The 19,723-nt window shown below is 36.1% G+C and overlaps 1 protein-coding gene and 1 pseudogene across 3 annotated transcripts in view; one reads left to right on the forward strand and one right to left on the reverse strand.

The window, feature by feature from the left end:
• The window catches only part of CADM2 (cell adhesion molecule 2), a 1,200,411-nt gene that overhangs the window by 799,311 nt on the left and 381,377 nt on the right, over window positions 1-19,723 (forward strand). The gene's annotated exons all lie outside the window — the stretch shown is intronic.
• Window positions 9,115-9,483, reverse strand: LOC139002081 (eukaryotic translation initiation factor 4E-binding protein 2 pseudogene; annotated as a pseudogene).

The raw sequence follows: 19,723 nt of genomic DNA on the forward strand, positions 1-19,723 counted from the left end.
CTCAATAATTAATGTTTATGCATAAAATAATTTTGTTAGTGGATTAACAAATTATTTTTTTTATATTTATTGAAAATTTAAAAATGTATTTATATTAAAGTTGTCTTTAGGTTTATTAAAAATGTGTTATCTACCTCAAGTATTGTTAATCAATACTGATTATGACATCTTGTATATGTCTGTATTAGGCTATAGTGTCACATAGGTATAACCAGGGTGGCCTATAAAATCCAGACTCTATGCTCAATAATGTTTGACTTATTTTAAAAATCAAAGTAATAAGTTTTTGTACTATAGTGTTTTATCTCTGTGAATTATTTTCATAAACAGAACAAGCAGTATTATTAAGGCCTTTGTGACTATAAATCAGATATAAGAAACACTAACTAAACTTACTAAAGCTCTATTTATTGCCACAAGCACTATTTTATTGTCTAAGTTTATGATTGCAGGTATGAGGCAGCTCCATTTAGTTACTCTGCACATCATATGAACAATATTACAACTAGATTATATCTGTCATAAATGAAAGCCATATATTTTTCTCCTTGTAATTCATTCACAGTTATCCAGATCCATAATCCTCTAGGGAGTGTCATGAATCCCACATAATGTTCCCAAATGCTAGATACCACATTTGTATATGTGATTTAACTGACAGATGTATAATATCACATGCAGCCAAACAACTTCAAAATGACTGCCACTGTGAATCCTAAAATTTGCTAGTTATTCTAGCTGATAAAGATGTACAATATAATCGGAATAATCCAATTCCAATTTAATCCCCTATTTTAATTGCACACGTGCTTAAAAATTTAGCAACAGTCAAATAAATAAACTGCTTTTGAATATTTGTAAAATAACACACAGAGACAATAAATAAAGAAAAATTAATTATGTTTTTATTGTTCTTCTTTGGTGATTAAAAACGCTATAATTCTTAATGCAGTGCAGCAATTACTGGTTTATATGGCAGTAGGTAGATATCAAGATGGCTATCCACTTTCCCTAATAGTAAAAGCGGCAGGGAGATTGAGGTGTGGATTACATAGGAAACATATGGATGGATGAAAATTATTGGTAGTGTTCTATTTCTTGGGTTGTTGGTGTATTCCTCTTGTTTATTGCATAGTACTTTATAAGTCATGCATATACATGTACCTAATTTTGCATAGCTTAAATATTATATTTAAAACTTACATGAGAGAAAAGTAACAGGGAGACAGTGATTTCTTTGCTCCTCTACCATGCAAGTCACTGAACTTAGTGTGTGTACTTTGCTGAAGAATTAAGGGGGGTTGGGTGGCTGCATCTACCCAATCATTTGCATCTTTGTGTTACTTGTTTACTGATTTTATGAAAACTTAATTAAGATAAATTGTAGACAGAGTTGACTCATCATTCCCACTGATCAGACCCGGTGGGCTCACCTTACCCTATTATCTATTGTAAAACTTAGTATCTTAAGACAGTAGCAACTTTATTACATTGTATTATTTTGAGGATCAAGAATTTGGTCAGGCAACTATTGGGGAATTATGCTTTTTATGTCATCAATTAAAGTCACACACTTATATACAGCTGGCAGGAGTGCTGCTCTGTAAGATACAAGATTTTTCACAACTGGCATATCTGGTCCCATTGGCCTCTGTCTCACGAGGGCCTTAAAATGGTCAGTCTCATGAGAGGGCTCAGTCTTCCAAAGGTAAATTTTTCTAGAGAGCATGATGGGGAGCTGCACAGCTTTCCTCACCTCAGGAGGCATGTAGCTGTGTTCTATTAGGAGAAGAGGTTCTTTGTGCAGATACAAGGGAAAAGGGCATAGACCCACATCTCTGTGGGATGAATGTCAAAGAATTGGCAGCCTTGTTTTTAAAAAACCACAGTCACACCCATATAGCATTCCATTTTGTGTCATCATTTTATAGATCCCAGATATCCACTTACCTGTTCAGTCACTTTCTGGAAGCTAATTCCAGCAGGGCATAATAAAATGCAAGAAGTCCTCAAAAGGTTGATGGGCTTCTTTATTCAGCAGGGCTGAATCATATTACCTGCTGCTGAAATAGCTGAAAGCATTTCCCCAAACCTGAAAATCTACAAGTTATTACCTTCTGCTGGCCAAACAGCTGAACAGCCAAAGGCAGTTCCCCCAACCTGATAATACTTTGCTGCTTACCAGGCCTTACCTTTGATATGTATATCTGCTTTGCTATAGGGCAAACTGTGGGAATAAAAAGCCCTGGGTCCGGCCCTGGCCGGTTTGGCTCACGGGATAGAGCGTCAGCCTGTGGACTCAAGGGTCCCAGGTTTGATTCCGGTAAAGGGCATGTACCTTGGTTGCAGGCACTTCCCCAGTAGGGGGTGTGCAGGAGGCAGCTGATCGATGCTTCTCTCTCATCGATGTTTCTAACTCTCTATCCCTCTCCCTTCCTCTCTGTAAAAAATCAATAAAATATAAAAAAAAAAAAAAAAAAAAAAAGCCCTGGGTCCGGAGATAGAGAGAACTTGGTTACTGAAGCTAGGTCTCCTCTGGCTCCCCAAAATGCCTTCCAAATTTATATTTCATGTCTAGTCTCTTTATTAATTTACTCGCAGCCCTTCTCCAGATTCCTGAACCCTTCTAGATGCTGAGAAACACCCTGGCAGTCACTTTTCCTAGCAGTCTCTGAATATCAGGTCCAAACCTGGTGAAGTCTACCAAGATTCATAATGAAGCTTTGGATAGAGGCACAGTCTACTTTCATTTATTCATTTTCTTTACATATTGCTACTGCTCAACCCTCTTTCATTCATATAAATTGGTCTGTTGTACAACACCACGTACATGTATTTGAATATATAGTCTCTATCTGTCATCTGGTATAGCTGCTGCTGGAAAAACAAAAAGTTCTGGCCTAAGCTTATTTATGCTTTGTACAGCATGAGGTTTTGCCACTTGCAACTTTAGTGAATATGCTTTTATTCTTCTTGAAATTCCTACTCTCCAGTCTCACAAGCATTCCTTACTTTCTGTTGTCTTTTTTTCTTTCCTCCCTTCTCCATAAACACCCACCCCAAAAATGCTAGCAATAAGGGTTGCAGTCAGGAAGCAGATAATTTATTCTCTGCACCATCCCTTTTTCCTTTCCCCCTTTCCTTCCTCGTATTCATACTGCTTGCTTCTCCTGTTAGGCTCTTCTTCAGACTCTTGCTGTCATTCTCACTATCTTTCTATCAGGTCCACAAGTCAGAGACTTAAGGTTCTATATAATAAAAGGCTAATATGCAAATAGATCAAATGGCGAAACAACCAAACAACTGGTTTCTATGACATGCGCTGACCACCCCGGGGGCGCATGCGGAACATGGCAGGCGTCAGCAGCAGGCAGCAGAGCATGGGACATGGTGGGCATTGGCCTCGGTGGGATGGTGGAGCAGGTGAGTAGGGGCAATATGATCAAGACAGGGCATCAGTCGCTGTCATCAGGGTGAGCCTCTGGTGGTTACTGAAAATTCTTTGCTCCCACATGCCAAGGTCCCGCCTGGTGCTCACACCCACTGATGGCACCCCTTGCTGGCCCAGATTGCCCCTCAGGGCTCCTTCACTTCCCCCTGCTTCTGAGGGGCAATTGGGACAGCAGGCGCTGCTTGTACCCGCTGCTGGTGCCAGCCCCACTTGCATTCTCATCCGGCATGAAGTTAGGGGACTTGGGGCTGCAGCAGGAGAGGGCTGGGCCAGGGCATGGAGGATGGGCAGAGACCTGCCCCTGTGCCCACCACAGCCTCGTGGCCCACAGTTCCTTTCAGGGTGCCAGATTCGTGCACTGGGCCCCTAGTATTATAAGAGTGTCAGACTACATCTCTGTATTCTCCTGACCAGGCTACAACTATTATCAACTTATGGTGATTCAGATTTCATATTTTGAACATCTAGATATTTGTTTAAATCTATTTTTAAATTTTTAGTTACAGTTGACATGAAATAACATATTAATTGTCAGGTGTACAACTCAGTGGTTAGACATTATATACTTTACTAAGTGATCACCCTGATAAATCTAGTACCAATCTGACACCATACATAGTTATTAAAATATCATTGACTATATTTCCTATGCTGTATTTTACATCCCCATGATAATTCTGTAACTACCAAGTTTATACTTCTTAAACCCTTCACCTTTTCATCTATAACCCCTTCCCATCTGGAAACTGTCACAATGTTGTCTGTACCTATGAGTCTGTTTCTCTTTTGTTTGTCCACTTATTTTATTTGATTTATTTATTTTCTTTAAATTATATCTTTATTGTTGAAACTATGTGCTCTTAGGAGAAATGTCTATTCAGGTGCTTTGCCCATTTTTAATTGGATTATTTGTTGGTGTTGAATTTTATAAGTTCTTTTCTTTTAATTAAATATTTATTGTTGAAAGTATTACATATGTCCCCTTTTTCCACCATTGACCCCTTCTAATCCCCCCCACCCCTAACCCCCACAGGCCTTCACCGTCCTATTGTCTGTGTCCATAGGTTACACATATATGCATACAGTTCTTTGCTTGATTACTTCTCAGCCACCTACCCTCCCCACCTTCCCTCTGAGATTCAGCAGCCTGTCCAATGCTGCTATGTCTCTGGATCTATTTTGTTCAATTCATTGTGTTCATTCAATTCAACATACGACTGAGATCATGTGATACTTGTCTTTTTCTGACTGTTTTATTTTGCTTAGCATAATACTCTCCAGGTCCCTCCACGTTGTCTCAAAGGGTAAGAGATCCTTATTTTTTTTTACTGATGCATAGTATTCCATGGTGTAAATGTACCAAAGCTTTTTTTTTTAATCAACTCATATACTAATGGGCACTTAGGCTATTTTCAGATCTTAGCTATTGTAGATTGTGCTGCTATGAATATAGAAGTGCATACATTCTTTCTGATTAATGTTTTAAGTTTCTTAGGAAATATTCCTGGAAGTCAGATACTGGGTCAAATAGCAAGTCCATATGTAATTTTTTGAGGAAACTCCATACTATTTTCTATAATGGCTGTATCAGTCTGCATTCCCATCAGCAGTGTACTATGATTCCCTTTTTTCCACATCCTCACCAGCACTTGTCATTTGTTGATTTGTTGGCAGTAGCCATCTCACAGGTATGAGGCAATACCTCATTGTTGTTTTAATTTGCATACCAGTGATGATCAGTGACTTTGAGCATTTTTTCATATGTATCTTGGCCATCTGTATGTTCACTTTGGAGAAGTGTCTATTTAGGTCCTTTGCCCATTTTTTAAATTAAATTATTTGTCTTCCTTTTGTTAAGTTGTTAAGTTCCTTATATATTTTGTATATTAACTCTTTATCAGATGTATCATTGCCAAATATGTTCTCGCATACAGTGGGCTCCCTTTTCATTTTGATGGTTTCTTTAGCTGTACAGAAACTTTTTATTTTGATGTAGTCCCATTTGTTTATTTTCTTGTTATTTTCCTTTTCTCTAGGAGATATATCTGTATATCTATTGCTACAAGAGATATCAGAGATTTTGCTGCCTATGGGTTTGTCTAGGATTTTTATGGTTTCACAACTTACATTTAAGTATTTTATCCATTTTGACTTTATTTTTGTGTATGGTATAAGTTGGTGGTCTAGTTTCATTTTTTTGCATGTATCTGTCCAATTTTCCCAACACCATTTATTGAAGAGACTCTCTTGACTCCATTGTAAGTAAGCTCTTGCTTCCTTTGTCAATTATTATTTGAGCATAATGGCTTGGGTTGATTTCTGGGGTCTCTGTTCTGTTCCATTGATCTATATGCCTATTCTTTTGCCAGTTCCAGGCTGTTTTGATTATGGTGCCTTTGTAGTATAACTTAATATCTGGTATCGTGATCCCTCCAACTTTGTTCTTTTCAAGATTGCTTTGGCTATTCGCGGCCTTATTTGGTTCCATATAAAATTTTGAAATATCTAGTCTACATCTGTGAAATATTCCATTGGTGTTTTAATAGGGATTGCCTTGAATCTGTGGATTGCTTTAAGTATTATGGAAATTTTAATGATGTTAATTCTACCAATCCATGAATATGATATTTTCTTCCACTTGTTTATATCTTCCTCTATATCTTTTACTTTTCACAGTGCAAGTCCTTTACCTCCTTGATTAAATTTATTAAGTACCTTGATTTTTTTTGTTGTTATGGTAAATGGGATTGCTTTTTAGTTTCTCTTTCTGAGAATTCATTAATGGTGTATAAAAATGCCATTGATTTCTGGGTATTAATTTTGTGTCCTACTACACTACCAAATTCATTTATTAAATCTAGTAGTTTTTTGGTGGTACCTTTAGGGTTTTCTATGCACAATATCATGTAATTTTGGAATAATGAGAGTTTTACTTCCTCCTTTCTAATTTGGATGCATTTTATTTCTTCTTTTCTGATCACTGTGGCTATGATTTCCAGTACTATGTTGAATAAGAGTGGTGAAAGTGGTCATCCCTGATTTGTTCCCGTTCTTAGGGGAAATGGTTTTAGTTTTTGCCCATTGAGTATGATGTTGGCTGCAGGTTTGTCATATAAGGCTTTTATTATGTTGAGGTATGATCGCTCTATTTTAACTTTGGTGAGAGTTTTTAGCAAAAATGGTTGTTGGATTTTGTCGATACTTTTTTCTGTATCTATTGATATGGCCATTTATTTTTATTTAGGTTCCACATATAAGTGAAATTATATGACATCTGTATTCCTCTATGTGATTTATTTCATTCATCATAATATCCTCTATGTCCATCCATGTTGTTGCAGATGACAAGATTATATTCTTTTTTGCGACTGAGTCATATTCCATTGTATATATGCACCACTTCTTCTTTATCAATTCATCTATTTATGACAATGAGGTTGCTTCCATATCATAGCTATTGTAAATATTGTAAATAATCATGCAATTAGTATACATATTTAATTTATTGTTTGGGATTTCTTTGAATAAACACCCAGAGATGGAATTGCTGGGTCCTTCTTTGTCTCCTATATAGCCTTTGTATATTTTTTGTTGTTGTTGTTTATAAGTGAAATTTGAAGTTTAATTAAAATCAGTACAGGTATATAGTAAACAAAAAAACATAGCATACTTTTCTGATCATCAATTTTTGAGACTGAAGGCATCTCTAAACTTTTGGAGGTCCAGCTTATTTCTGAGAGATAGCAACCATCACAAAAGGTTTCACTCTTTGAACTATTCACATTTTATAGAAGAAAACAGAATAAAGTTCCTCAGACATTTTCCTTTTCATATCTAAAATGTGTTTGCAAGCAGGGTCTTTTCATATTTCAAAAGAAAAACAAGCAGCTTTCTTTCTTAACCAGTTGGCCTGTCACTCTCACCTTGGGATGTGATCGTGCAATATGAGGTTCAGGGCACCAGATCCAACCCCAGACCAGGACACCAGTGGCTGCTTGTCTTTCTATGAGGAGGCAGAGGTATTAGTCTTTCCGCAAAGGGAAGGGTATGCCAGTCAACTGTCAGGAGATTAGCTGGGGAGGATGTGCAATGACAGAACAAAGAGTAACAGAAAAGAAGAAGGCTTTCACCAGTCAGAATAGTCCAGCTTTACAAACCACGCACTAAAAATGCCAAATAGCACACCCAAAACTAGAGGGAGGAGGAAAGAGCTCATAAGGGACTGCAGGAGACAAAGGATGGTGACATAGAACAGCAGAATTGCTTACAGATATTTATCACCTTCCTAACCCTGGAAGATGTGATTAAAAAGTTGTAGTTCAAAATTGTACTAAAAACATTTCTAAAAATAGGCCTGTGGTCATCTTAAAAAATAAAAGGTCACTCCTCAGATACCAAAATTTGAGGTATCTTTTGAAAATGGCCTGGCAGAGAAAAAGGAAGGAGAGAGAAAATGAGGAAGGTAGAGAGGGAGGAGGAGAAAGAAAGGTAAATTCAGAGTACAATGGGAAAGGCAAAAAAATGGGGAAGAGCACATTTTTAAGCCCAAGCTTACATTTCTCAGCAGCCAAATAATAAAACAGGTGCACAAAGGGAAAAAAATAGTTTTTTTCTAAGAAACTTCTGCAAGTCAATGTTAATCTCAAAATATATATTTAAAAAGCCTGCAATCTGAGACTGCGCATATTACAATGCTCATTGGATTGAAAAACAATGACCACTGAGACTAGGTACTCAAATGGGTCAATGCTCTTCCAAGGTTAATCTTAAGTATCAAATGCAGGATACTGTGATCACGCCTTACCTAAAGTGCCTCTATCACTTGGTATGGACGTGCTCCGAGCGCAGTGAAATGACCTGGATGCTCAGAGTACAACAGAACTTCAAGCAACATGATGCAAGCAGGGGGAAATGGAAGAAGAGGAGGAAAGAACAGCTGGTTACTGATGACTCCCTTTTCATGTAGAGAGTTTACCATTATTTGCCCAAATGTGCTAAGTAAAGATATGGGTAAATGAACTATAACACCAAAGACAAAAGACATTCATTATAGAAAATAGAGGGGAAGTAGAGCTCAAAACTGTGTCACGGGGCATTCCTATTAGAGTTTTACATCCTCCACTGTCCCCAAAGACAAAAGGAAAAGGAAAAGCAGTTCTCTTCTTATTTATTTTCCTCTGGCTTTGAAGACCCCACATCCAGGCTCCTGTAGCACTGATCTGTGGGCAGAAGCCATGAAAGAGAGACACAGTGTAAGAACATGAACAATGCTGAACCCACCAAACCTCTGTGACACTGCCCCAGACATCCCAGATTGCATTTGTTGGTAGGTTGATATTTGATTTGGGATTTTAAAAAAATGGTGTGGGAGATGTTTCTCAATATGAAAATGACTAGGGAAGCCAAAGGAATTCAACTGTTTTTCTTTGTGGGCTGCTTAGGTCTACAGAAATATCCCATAGGCCTTCAATCTAATCTGTATAACTGGGAGAGGAAATGGTCAGATGAAGCTCATCTTTGCATCATTTGGCACCCAGAGGAAGAGGAGGAGAGGGAGACTGCAGTGGGGACTTCTGGTACTGCCTTTTCATTGTTGATCCTATTGGCCACATCAGGTATACACAGGTATCAGTTTTGCTGCTATTCTGATCCTTGCAGGACAGTTAGATGCCCATCTCAAACTGAACATCATCCCCAGCTACATGCTTTCTCTCATGATTTCTCAAGGTATTCAAATTATTTACTTCTACGATGGAGTCTTTGATTAAGATTCCAGGGCTGATGAATCCTGTGGTATTGGGCAAATGGCAGGGTTGCATCTGAGGCATGGGAGAATTGCAACTATCCAACAGAAATTTTCAGCCATAAATTATTTGGTTTCCTCATGATGTGGTGGAGAAGAGCCTTACCCTTACCCTGGGCATGGAGCTATAGTCATGGAGCAGCTGCATGGCATTGCTGTTGGGCACCATGCAGGTGGGTATGACATGGCTCTGGCTATGCTGGTGGTTGTTACTGGCAGATGAGAACATGGACCTGTGCGTGGACTCTTGGACTTTGTACTGTGGGCTGGCAGTATATAGCCTTTGCTTTAAACTTTATTTTGTCTGATATAAATATTGCTACCCCAGCTTTTTTGTTGCTTTGTTTCCATTTTCATGAAATATATTTCCCATGCCTTTACATTCAGTCTATGTGTCTTTTGATCTAAACCGAGACTCTTGCAAACAGCACATATGAGGGTCTTGTTTTGCTTTCCATTTGTCTTTTGATTGGAGCATTTAACCATTTGCATTTAAAGTAATTGTTGATAGATATGTATTTATGGTAACTTTATTATTAATAGTTTTAATCTTTTTTTCTTTCTTCTTAAACAAAACCCTTTAACATTTCTTGTAATGCTGGCTTGATGATGTTGAATTCCTTTAGCTTTTTCTTGTCTGGGAAGCTCTTTATCTGTCCCTCAATTCTAAATGATAACTTTGCTGGGTAAAGTAGTATTGGTTTAAGTCCTTGCTTTTCATCATATATATATATATATATATACATATATATATATATATATATATATATACATATATATATATACATATATATATATATATACATATATATATATACATATATATATATATATATATATATAATTTTAATTTAAGTTCTTTATCGTTTAAAGTATTACATAAGTCTCCTTTTTCCCTCATTGACCTCTCCCCAGCTGCCCCTACCCCCTAACATGTGCCCTCACCCCCCACCCTGTCTGTGTCCATTGGTTTTGCTCATATGCATGCATACAAGTCCTTTGGTTGATCTTTTACTCCCTCAACCCCCACCTTCCCTCATTGGTTGGACAGTCTCTTTGATGCTTCTATGACTCTGGTTCTATTTTGGTTCCTCAGTTTATGTTGTTCATTATATTCCACAAATGAGTGAGATCATGTGATATTTATCTTTCTCTGACTGGCTTATTTTGCTTAGCATAATGTTCTGAAACTGAATATTTTGTGCCAATCTCTTCTGACCTGCAAAATTTTTGTTGGAAAATCAGCTGACAGTCTTATGGGGCTCCCTTGCAGATAACTGATTTTGCTTTTCTCCTGCTGCTTTTAACCTTTTACATTTTAATTATGATGTGTCTTGGTGTGGGCCTCTTTGGGTTTATCTTGTTTGGGACTCTGTACTCCTGGACTTATATGTATTTTTCTTCACCAGGTCAGGAAAGTAAGTTTCCCTATCATAACTTTTTTCACATAGGTTTTCAATTCCTCTCTCTCTTCTCCTTCTGGAACCCCCATGATATGAATGTTTGTATGCTTGATGTTGTCCAAAGGCTCCTTATAGTATCCTCATTTTATATATATATATATATATATATATATATATATATATATGATTTCCCTTTTGCTGTTCTGATTGGTTGATTTTTGCTTCCTTATTTTCCAAATATGACCTTATATAGTAGATGTCTTGTAGGGTCCAGTGGCACAACCTCCACAATAACCTGATCTGGGCACTCCAGGTGCATTCCCCCAACCTGTGTGGGCAGTGTACACCCTTCTGTTGTAGTTGAGTTTTTATTATTGTTGGCACCTCAATGGGATGGATTTCCCAGGATTATTGGCTGCAGGAACTGGCTGAGACCACCATGAAGGGTCTACAGTGAAGGGTTGACTGACACAAAGCATGAGTTACTTCTAAAGGGTTCTGCTGCTTCCTAAGTCTGTCCCTTGAGTTTGTCACATGTGGACGTGGTTGGGTAGTGCTCTGTCATGATCTGTAACTATCCACCAGGTGCACTGGCTCTGAGGCCTACTAGAAGGTTCAGGCCAAGGTGAGCTGCCATCTGTGCCCTCTTTGGGCCACTCAGCATGAGCCACAAAGCAATTAGCATATGGCTGTTACTTGTTCCTGGGTTGGAGGTGCCCAGGAGAAGCCAACTTGAAAACCAACACCTATTGCCACGAGTGTCTGGCCTGGGGACACTTCTCAAGGGGTATGGGGTATTATGAGATCAGATGCTGATTAAGAGATTTTAGGAAAGTCCAAAGCATAAGCCTAGATAGTCCATTTATGTGGAAAAAACACTGGAAATGGCTTGGGAAAGCCCACAATTTGGATGGGGCTGGGTCTCAGGGAATCACTCCAGGAGAGGAGGGGAAAAAAGGGTTGGCCAGGTTACCTTGCTGGACACTCAGATATGGTGCCTTCCTGCCAGATTTTTGGAGGGAGGGCCCAGAAAATGAACAATAGCCTCTGCCAGCACTTCTGTGTGGGAGAAAACTGCCCCTCCTGCTCTTGGCCTGATGTCAGACAATTCAATTATTCCCTATATGTCCCTGGTGCCTTTTGAGCTGCTGTACCAGTGCTGGAGCTCAGAGCAAGTGAGCCTGAGCATGTCCATGTATGGCCCTTTAAGAGGACAACTTAGGATTCCAGGAGGCTTTGTCTCATGAAGCTACAATCTCTGCTGGTTTTATTCCAGCAGTTATGGGGTCTTCTCTTCCTGGCACTGGAACCTGGCCTAGCAGCCTGGTGTGGGACTGAAACCCCTTGCTCCTCAGCAGGGAACTCCACAGGTGAGATATATCTCCTGATTTTTATCCACCACATGTGGGTGTGGGAGAAGCCGTTCTATGTCTCAGCTCCTCCTACCAGTCTTGATGTGGCTTCTTCTTTATATCCTTAGTTATAAGAATTCTGGTCAGCTAGATTTCAGGCAGTTTTGAATGATGGTTGTTCTTTAGTTTTGTTATAATTTTGATGTGGTTGTTGGAGGTTTCAAGTACCACATTTACCTATGCTGCCATCTTTACCAGAACCTCAACATCTAGAGAAGCTAATTGTGATATTCTAATTCTACATTATCTCTTAATTTTATCAATGATTTGTCTCCCTGAGGTATTATTCATATAGGAAAAGTAAAATAAATGTTTATTGCTTTTTTATGTTTGCTTTTGACAGTTTAAAAATAACTAGTTGAGCTCCTGGCATCTTCTAAATTAGTTTGTTTGTTTATGAATTTGCATCTTTGTTTTGGGGATCAGTATGTGTTCATAAACTTAAGCATATTTGATATGTTTAAATCTATCAGAGTAATTACTCAGATAGTCCCATATTTGACTAGTGATTGACTCTTCAATTCTTTTGGCATAAAATCAGTAGACTTTTATTGCTTTTTAGCTTTCTAGATGGTACACTTCTTGTCCCCCTAAAAATTGTTTCCTTAAGAAGTCCTATTTAATTTTAATGGAAATGTATTTATAGACCTCAATTATGATACGAGAGTTGCTCATTGCTACTAGATTTGTCATTGATTCTAGTCCTTTCTGTAACAGGATATATATATATATATATATATATATATATATATATATATATAATCTTTAAATTAATACTTTCAACTGAAATTTTGGACTATAGAAATTTTACTTAATGGTACTCATCTTACCTCTCTCTGTTGCTAGAAATGTGATCAGCTTTCATTCCAGTCAATGAAAAGAGAAGAGGGAGAAGAAAAAATACTTTTTTCATGGAGCTTTTCTTCAAATCCAAAAGAGTTAAATGTCATTTGTATGATTTACAGTATTAGCATTAAGAAAAGTGAAAATTCAGGACCCCTCCACTAATCTTACACTTTTCTTCACTTGGTTTCTGGATGACTAATACTATTTTAATGATGTTAGATTTCCATGGCATAGAGATTAAAGACTTATATGTACACATTTAGTATGTAAAATGAAATGTAAAAAATCCTTTCACACTAAGAGAATAAACAGTTTATCAGCATAAGGGCAAATGGTTTATCAGAAACGTTCTGTTTTCAAATGGGATTAAGGACTATAACCTGAGGATTCTGAACACATTGTAACTCCTGATCCTCACTTTCAGCTGTGTTTTACTGACCAATTACACATACAACCTAGATACAGGGGCCTAGACAATACAAAAAATGAGCTGACTGAAATAAGAGGTAAGGCTTTATATGGCTTAAAAGAAACATCGAGTAAGAAGTCATAAACATTGTAAAATTCAAAGTTTTTTTTAAGTTTGTTCCTATTCACATGCAACAAAACCTGTCTGACCCAGAATCGCTATCTCTCATTCTGATAGTCTTATACTATGCAGTGTAAAAAGGACATTTCACTTAAAATTCAATAAAGTATTTCCTGAACACCTTCTGTATATACTTTGTAGGAATTGTTCTACTGGCCTATATTGCCCTAAATAATTTATGCATAATTCTATTTTTTTTGTAATGAGTCAACTTGGTTTTAATAAAGCTTAAGCCCCAGAAGATTCACTCATCAAAGGTGTTCTTTAGTTGAGTCAATACTATACTACATAGACTTCATGTTTTCTTCTTCAGTGTTTTAAATGTGTATTATGGTACATATTATTTTTAGTCCTGGGTCTTTCTATTTAAACAAATGTTGTTGTTTTTTAATGTTTTTCAAGAGCCTTTTGTTTTCAATAAATGAAGACACATTCATATTGCTCCCCATAAATAGGATTAACTGAATGGAAATCCAAGGAATCTAGGGAGTAATATAAGTATTTTCCTGAAAGGAGATGCTTCCAAGAAATCTATCATCTATATCTTCCTTTTCCTAGCCCACTTTCCATTTTCTGTCTGGTTTGACTTCAGCTATGTACCATGTAAAATCTTTCTGTTTCAGTTCTCACTGATCACCTTATATAAATTATCTAAACATACATTTCTGATAGAAATTGGCTGATCCTTTTCAAAGCAGAGCACTAATGCTATATATCAAGTATGTAGAGGAGAAAATGATTGATTGGACAATTAGATTTGCAATAACAAATGCCAATAGGGAAACTCAGCAGGCATTTCCTTGAAGGAGGGTATTTTACCCTTTTCTCCAGGTGAGAGTTAGGGTTGGGGTGCTAAGTCAAGCAGCTCTAAATATGTCTAATACAAGATCAATTTATATGGCAATTATGAGGTATATTTGCATGTCTTTCCTTTTCTTCTTTAACGTGATGCTAAAGGTTACCTCAATGGTTTCTTACCTATTTTATACTTGGGGATTTTTTTTTTTTTTTGCCAAACAAAATAACTCAATATTAGATCAATTGAAAAGGTACCTTAAGTGTTTTATATCCTTTGTTAGGACACTTGGCATTCTATTTTTTTAAATGTACTCAAGGCCAATACAAAGGACGAGAGCATTCAAAATAACATCAATGCTTAGTGGAAAATTGTCAAACATCTTATTATTTTCATCCTTTGTTTCTTCAGACTAAAGTACTTGGCACATAGTACATTTTTTATCTTTATTTCTTGTTCAAAACCTGTCCCTGAGTGCCTACTATACACTGAGGTCTGTATGAGGAAATGGGTCCCTACTAATGAGCAGAGAAAACCAAGCCCCCAGTAAAGGGAGAGCAAGGAAACAGATAATTTCTATGTGAGGCCATAAATGGTGCAATAAAAACAGTCTCTGTGCACTTAGTATGTGCCAGAGTGTGTTCTGAGTGCTTTCTATCTTATTGAATAATTATATTCTTATTATAATTCTATGTGTCAGGTACTGTTATTATTGTCCCGTTTTAGGGATGAAGAATTTGTGGCACAGAGGGATGGCATATCTTGCTCATTTATGTCAGTAAGTGATGAGGGCTTGTTTCTAGACCTGGAGTTGAAAGCTTCTAGTGAGTAGATGTGTTGCGTGAACATTACAAGAGACACTGTGCAGGCAAATTTAATTAAAAAATCAATAATCTGGCAGAAAACTTATTTCTTCACTTTTATTTTTTTCCACGATGATTTTTTTAATTGGTCTGTATGTACAAGGAGTTAGCTGCCAATTGTAAACCCTTTGGGGACTTCACAGTACATTCCCTTGAGCTCCACATGCTGAGATATTTACGTAGAGCCTGTTCCACAGAACCTCCTGCCATTTGTGAGCCAGGCTCATTACAAATTTGCTAACAGTCTGAGAAACCTGGTATCTGACCTCCAAACCTTACATTCAGAGGCCTAAGAAAAAAGAAGCTAATTGGAGTCTAATTTAACTCTGAAAAATTTATTCTAGAGTTACTTATGGCTTTCCCCCATCACATTTCATCTTTATTTATAGTGAATCCCTTTTTATTCCTATAATTTGCTCATTGTGTCATAAGACTGAGGAAGTGTCCCTGAAATATGTATATTAACTGTTCATATGATCTCAATTTTTCTCTTAAAAAATGTTGCTTAAAACTATATTCACGCAAATAAGTTACTTACATAGATTGGCATTTTATTTTCCTTAGAAAATCTAATAATATGATTAGAGCAGCTCAGATAATCTTCCATCTCAAGGTTTTATTCATTTCTGATTCATTTTGTCTATTATTAAACCCAGCTGTTGATGTTTTTGAACAAACTGATTTCTGAATTAACTCTACATTGTGTTCTATAATAACCCCACTTCAGTATTACCATGGGTTGCTCCCAATTTACTTTAGATAATTAAAGCTTCTCTTTATTTCTATCCAAGTTGCCTGTTTTATTTCCCAGAACACAAGGATGTGATTTCATTCATGTTGCTCTAGGGGTCTAAAGTTGATAATCATTTTTCTACATCTGCCCTCATCAGTGTCTGCTTGCAATATACATTGCTATATCCCCATCTCTTGGCTTCCTCTCATTGGCACTCACATTCCCACTGATATATTCTGTTTTTTTGCCACAAGCCATTCCTTGTTGCTTTCTATAAAGTCAGTACCTTTGTATCAGAATTGTCCTAATTTCCTTAGCATATTAGATATTTTTTCCTATATTGACTTGTTTAAGATGATTGTTTACATACAAATGTATCTACTTTAGAATTGATGACATTTATTACTGAAATATGAAAAATGCATACATTTTTCAATATCTGAATGAGCAATTCACAAGTAGGTATTGGGAGAGAAGAAAATCTAGGTCATCAGAAAAATCCTTGCTTATTTCTCTTTCATTTTCATGATGAAAACTTGAAACCTATTAAAATGTATATTTTATTTGTTAGATCAGAACAAAGAAAAAGTGGTTTAAGTAATTTTTATATCTAATATATTCTAGTAGATATTCACTTATAGAATGACAAAGCTATAATTATGTATGTACATATTTGAATAAAGAGTTATAGAAGTATCAATATATTTTATATTCTATGTATTTTAGAGGTTTGTTTTATATACTTTATATTAGTATTGAATTACTTTAAGATTTTTTTACTAAATGTCTACTCCCAAAGTGACAAAACAAAATAATAAAATTTTCAAATATGTGGAATTGCTAGTTCTCTGAATTATGATTTATAATTTATATATCTGATGAAGTTTCTTAGATTTTATGCATTCCCTTCTATAGAGTACCAATATTTTCTTGGTTCACCAAAATGAAAATTGCCTAGGAAGACTATGTCATTATATGGTTTCATTGTAAAACTAGAGACCTGGTGCACAAAATTCATGCACTCGGGGGTGGGGGAGGTCCTTCAGCCTAGCCTATACCCTCTGGCAGTCTGGGATCCCTCAGGGGATGTCTAACTGATGACTTAGGCTCACTCCCAGCTGGCTGAGCAGCGCCCTCCCTGTGGGAGTGCACTGACCACCAGGGGGCAGCTCCTGCACTGAGCGTCTGCCCCCTGGTGGTCAGTGCACATCGACCAGTTGTTCTTCCATTCAGTTGATTTGCATATTAGCCTTTTATTATATAGGATAGTCATTGAAAAATATGGTTGATATACTTAGGAAATTTCCACTATCCTTATTATGTGTTTAGATCAAAATCACTGTCCTTATTATATGCTTATATATCTTCCTTACTTAGTTGCCTTTCCTTTACCTGAAGAATAACATCTATACTGAAAACTTTGCATACCCAAAAAACAAAAAGTGCATTTTGAGATTGTGCAGATGTATTAAATATTATATAGTTGTATAAAAATATTTCAATGTTATATCTTATAGGCACCCAAACCCCTATAACTTTCTACAATTTTTAGCAAAACTAATTAATAATAATACAACCTCCCCTAGTTTAGCATTTCAAAACAATTTATCGGTATTATTTGCTTCAAGAAAATAAGATGTTCTTTGTGCATATTTTAATATTTCCAACTCAAGCATGCACTTGAATAAGAGTTAAAATATTAGTAATCCAGATTTTTGTCTTACTTGCCAATACTCCACACCCATATGACATATAGTATAAGAATTACCATACTCAGATGTAAAGGGTTTTTTGAAAAGCTTTTCTATTTTACAAAAAGAGGACTTGGAAAGATATTTTGTTAATACTTTAGATTTTCTGTCACTTGCTGGTAGTATAATAAAATATTCACAGTTGTTTTTCTGCCTTTAGAGTTTTGGGTATTTGATTCTAAACATGTGAATAGAATTTGGGTACTGATATCTGATGTCTAGAGTTTTTTCTTTTTAGTAGCTGAGATGTTATATATATTTTATACCAGTGACTTTTAACTAAGTTCATGGCACAAATAAACTAATCACTGAAATTCTGCAGCACAACAAAAAATGTATTATATTTTTTCTAACAAAATATATTTTTTTCTGAAAAAAGGTATCATTTTGATTTATTTACACTGAATGGCTATTGTTGTTTAGCTGTTGTCATTTTCTTGATCTGATAATCAAAGGGAAAATAGGTCAGTGCCCCTGGCTAGTCAGGTATTGCATTATTGGGCACTCTAGTTAAAAATCACTATTCTGCACTATAATCACCTCAAATCTCTTTAGTACATAGGAAGAATGTGCTAAATATAGAGTGAATATTTTCAGCCATCATGAAGACAGTTCATGTGAGAGTACAACCTTTAATGTTTTTCTTAATATTAATAAGGACACAAAATGACAATGAAGTTGGTGTTTGCAGAGTAGATTGAATAGATAGACTGTCCCAAAATATACACAGGTTACATGTGGGAGAATTAAAAATAAATAAGGTTGAATAGTGCAGTTTACTTTACCAAGAGTCTATGTTTTATTTGCTTTGTTTTTTGCTTTACTATAGTTTTTTTTTTTAAATTCTTTGAATTCTAGCCTTTTCTCTAATGCAATGATCAATTTTCATGTAAAAATCAATGTTCATTCAGTGATACTTTCTTTTAGTCAATGAAAACCAGAAAATGTGTTATGACATCTGTTCATAATCTTTAGTAAAAATTTAGGGCCCCACATCCCTAAGGTCTTTAACAAAGTATTTATAATAATTTTCTAACAGTTGATATTTTTCAACTCAACTTTGGCTTTTTAGTTTATGATTAGACCAATGTTTCTAGCTCTAGCATTGAAGACCAAGAATTAAGTTAACTATGAGTATTGAATTCATCTGTTCCTATGATTTTTTGTTAAAATATGCCTGTTCTGAAACATGATTTTTGTTTAAACTTTAAACAAAACAACATTTTTGACAATTTCTCTTGGCATGCAAGCATGTTAAAATGGTATCTATTCTTTTCTGTAAATGTCAGTGAAAACTGTCAACTTTGAATCACTGACACTATATTACACTTTTTATTTGTTCTGTTGCTCTACATATAAAGTTTCCTTATAGTTTATTTTGCCCTAAGAGATAGCACTTTGTTAATATGACTGTGTACGATTTTCTGACATGTGCTGAATCTATGCTAACAAAAATGATTCTTATTTATGATGTGTCAAATTACAGTTCTGAGAGTAGACCTTTTAGGTTACATTCAGACTTTAATTTGACTGAATTTAAATGGCATAAAAATGCCTTTTAGTTGGGCTTTGGCTGACATATTATATATCTCAGTTCAATGAAAAACATTCACATGCAAATATGGTTTGTTTGGAGTAAGGACAAATGTGACTATGACTGATGAAGGCTTTTGATCACAGTTCTACAAACTGAAACCTTGAAAAAGAAGAGGCTATTTGTACTGGCATCTGCAATCCCATGAATTATTTAGTTCACATTATTCATAAATCTCTTTGAAGAGGAGTTTTTAGGAGGTTTTAAGGAGGAGCTGTCATAGTTGTATTGCCAGCTTAAGTGCATGCTGTGTTGCCTGAATAGGAACACTTCCTTGAAATGCTGTGTTCCATAGCCTGTAAAGAGTGTTACCTGACTACTCCAGCAAGTTAATTTCTTTTTAGAAAATGAAATCAATGCTCATTCCTCCCTTACTCTTTCCATCATTGGGTCTATTGGAAGGAAAAATGGAATAAACATAATGTCGAACATTTCACATACATTATGTAAAGAAGTAGAGAGAACACATCAATAGAACACTC

This window comes from Myotis yumanensis, unplaced genomic scaffold (genome assembly GCF_028538775.1).
Source record: "Myotis yumanensis isolate MYYU_CA2020_CCGP unplaced genomic scaffold, mMyoYum1.0.hap1 SCAF_2, whole genome shotgun sequence".
Taxonomy (NCBI): domain Eukaryota; kingdom Metazoa; phylum Chordata; class Mammalia; order Chiroptera; family Vespertilionidae; genus Myotis; species Myotis yumanensis.